At 36.1% G+C, this 3289-nt stretch overlaps 1 protein-coding gene across 3 annotated transcripts in view; it reads left to right on the top strand.

Moving 5' to 3' along the window:
• Positions 1–258, top strand: part of LOC107618675 (trihelix transcription factor ASIL2) — a 2287-nt gene extending 2029 nt beyond the window's left edge. For 2 of the 3 annotated variants that reach the window (XM_021112479.1, XM_021112478.1), the window contains exon 2: positions 5–258. The gene's annotated coding sequence lies outside the window, so the exon portion shown is untranslated. The other variant, XM_016320802.2, reaches the window with a different exon arrangement.

Below are 3289 nucleotides of genomic sequence, written 5' to 3'. Positions count from 1 at the left end.
TCTTTTCTTAGTCTCTTTTTAAGTGTAATATGTTTAGTTATTATCCCTTAGTTGTTCAGTCTAGTTAACTTAGTGGGGTTGCTGCTGAAGAACGGCATGGGAAGCAGGTGGAGGTGGAGATGAGGGGGAGGGGGAGGATGCCCAAAATAACCTACTGTCGGTGCAGTAAAATGTATTACTTGTCGTGTGTATTATTATTACCATTCTAAATTATCAATATATGATGACTACTGTGAATGATAGATTGTATTGTACATACAAGATATGCTACCTGATGTGGGAGATCAGTTCTTTTTGAGGTGTTTGGGTTGATTTTTTATTATCTCCCTTACATATATTGTTTTCTCTTAGCTAGTATAGTCTTTCCCTGCACAGTTTCGTGGTAATTTTTTTTTTTCTTCAAATGACATGAGGAAATAGGGATGTGATGCTGTTACCAAAATGGTTGATTGATCCTCATCTGAAAACTTCAATCAGAACACGAGCATCTCTTGGCTTCAAACTAACTAAAAGAAAAAGTATGATTGACTTTTGAAACCAATTGATAAGCAAGCAGAGAAATTATTATCACTATATGTCAAATAGAGTTGGGTGTTCCTGATCAAGTCTCCTCGAGACTAATCTTGTTAATTACTAACTTGATTTATCTTCACCTGATGCTGTGCAATGACGTGTTCCAAAGTCCCTAATCTGAAAAACTGATTACTTTTCCACTTTGAGGTGACTGTCTGAGAATTTTCACATTAAATACCCACAACCGATTTCTATTGCAAATAAGAACAAAAAATATGCGTGTAGCGGTGGAGGGGAATGGCTTTTCAATGCTTGGACTTTCTGGATGCCGCTAGGTGTCAATTATATGATTCTATATCAATTACTTTCTCCTTGAAGCCCTCGCTCCTAGTTTTCATTGCACAAATAGTCCTCCCTTTTTTCTTTTTTGATAAATATTGAATTGGCTTAAATCTAGGAGTGATAACATGCACCCTATTCATGGATATCCTATTCAAGCCAATTGAATAGAGTCGTCAATTCGATCTGTAGCAGTACGGATAAGATTTTCATGCAAGTCGAGTAGGGTACGAGTTAAATCTCAACTCTACCTGACGAACCCATACTCTATATATGTATATGTTATATACTTATATAAAAATATGTTTTAAGTGGATGTTGAACCAAAAACTTCTCACTAAATATAAAAAATCTGTAGTCATTCAGAAAAAATCAATTGATAATTTAATATTTTTTTTACAAAAAAGTCAATTCTATTTTAAATTATCGTAAAGTTATATAATAATTGCATCTTTTTAGTAATCCGTAGGTAAGGTCGGATATCCGCGGGTTAAGAATGGATATGGTTAGGGTTGGAATATTTTCTAGAGTTAGGGTTGGATCCAAATTTTATCCTACCCATTGCCACCCCTACTTAAATCCATACCAATCAAGCAAGTAGTACATAAAGCAAACAAAACTGATAGCATACATGTAGAAGTCGGGCTAAATGGTAATCCATAAACTGTTGAATTAGAAGATGTTAGGCCAGCAGAATTGTGCTCAGAGCACAGAAAAGCAGAAAAAAGCCTAATTGGACGGGGGACTACGTTATGGGTTAATAAGAATAGAATACTAGATCTTTATTTCCTTGCCAACATAGCTAGTTAGTTACGGAAAAAAGGGATATAGAAAGGATAGCAATTCTGTTTTGAACAAAGAAGATATTAGTGAGATTATTCTCAAAGCAGTGTGCTTCTTACTCGAATAGGAGCAATACTTTCTGTAATTCCATTTTTCATTATATAATTCAATAATTCATACATTCATTAATACAAATCACACTAGTTTAATTCTGCTATTTGGTACTCTCGTTGAAAGGATGACAAATTCTAATAAATTCAACTGCCCAAGCTGAAATTGCAGCTCTTCAACATAGTCAGGTAGAAGTTTTCAGTCAAATTAGAGCTACCAACACACGTTTGGATGGCATAGCTTTCCTTACAAAAGATCCAAGGTTTATTGAAGAATGTCTTGAGGAAGAAGGACTTTTTTCACACAGATCCAAAATTCATAGGAATAACGGGTCACCTCAGCCATTGACTCGTCCTTTTAAGATCGACCTGCCACTGTTCGATGATGAGAATGTGGAAGACTGGGTGTTCAAAGCTAAGGAGTACTTCAAATGATATCCAGTTTCTGTCGATATGAGGGTGTGTATGTTTTCTTTTCATCTCACTAGTCCAGCTTATTCTTGGTACCGCTGAGTAGTCAATAACAACATTAAACATACTTGGAAATCCTTCCTGGATGCACTGGTGGATCGGTTTGGACAGAGCCAGTTTTATAATCAAAAGGAAAATCTTAAGGAACTGAAATAGAGCAATAGTGTGGCTAAATACCAAAGCTAATTCGAAGACTGGTCAATAGTGTTCAAAGCCAACTCTTAATAGGTAAATCAGGTCACTGCTTTAAGCGAAGATTGTTAATCTCCCTGTTTGTAGATGATTTACAGGATTATTTGAAGTGCGAATTATTGCTTACCAGACCCAACTCTTACGTCACAGTCGTGTCCTTGGCTAGGCTCTATGAATAAAAATCTGCAACAAATCCGAATCATAAATGAAATACAAATATGAATCCAAATCATACTTCAAGTAACTCTCCTAATTCACTTACTACCAATAAGACATAATCACCTAAATTTAATTTCAACCCCACTCCTTTCACCGATACATCTATCTCTAACCACTTAACCAATATCCCTCATAATTCACCCATTAAGAAATTATCAACCTCAGGGATTAAACTAAAAAGGGAGAAGAGATTGTGTTAATACTGCAAAGAGAAGTGGTCTCGGGGCCACAGATGTAAGAGCACTTGTTACTTACTCAATGGAGAGGAAGAAATGTAGGAATTGCTAAAGGAATCAAAGTCAAAAGAGGTGCAAAATTTGCTTGTGGACAACCTGGTGGTGGTGGAATTACGTCAACCGAAACTTAGCTTTAAGCTATGGTGGGTCAATATCAACCCGCAACTTTCAAACTCAAAGGAATGTATCACGGACAACCCGTTATGTTTTTTATTGATGGAGGAAGCTCTCACAATTTTGTTAAAGCTAGTGTGGCTGAGAAATTGAACTTTTCAATATCAAAAACCACTACATTGTAGGTTTTAGTGGGAAATGGAGACACTATTGGCTGTAAAGCGATTTGTGAGAAAGTTCCCTTGGTTATGCAAGGCTAATAGTTCTCTGTTAGCACTTTTGTACTGGAATTATAAAGGGCTAAAAATTGTG

This window comes from Arachis ipaensis, chromosome B09 (assembly GCF_000816755.2).
Source record: "Arachis ipaensis cultivar K30076 chromosome B09, Araip1.1, whole genome shotgun sequence".
Classification (NCBI taxonomy): domain Eukaryota; kingdom Viridiplantae; phylum Streptophyta; class Magnoliopsida; order Fabales; family Fabaceae; genus Arachis; species Arachis ipaensis.
This window is presented reverse-complemented; position numbering and strand designations above follow the sequence as displayed.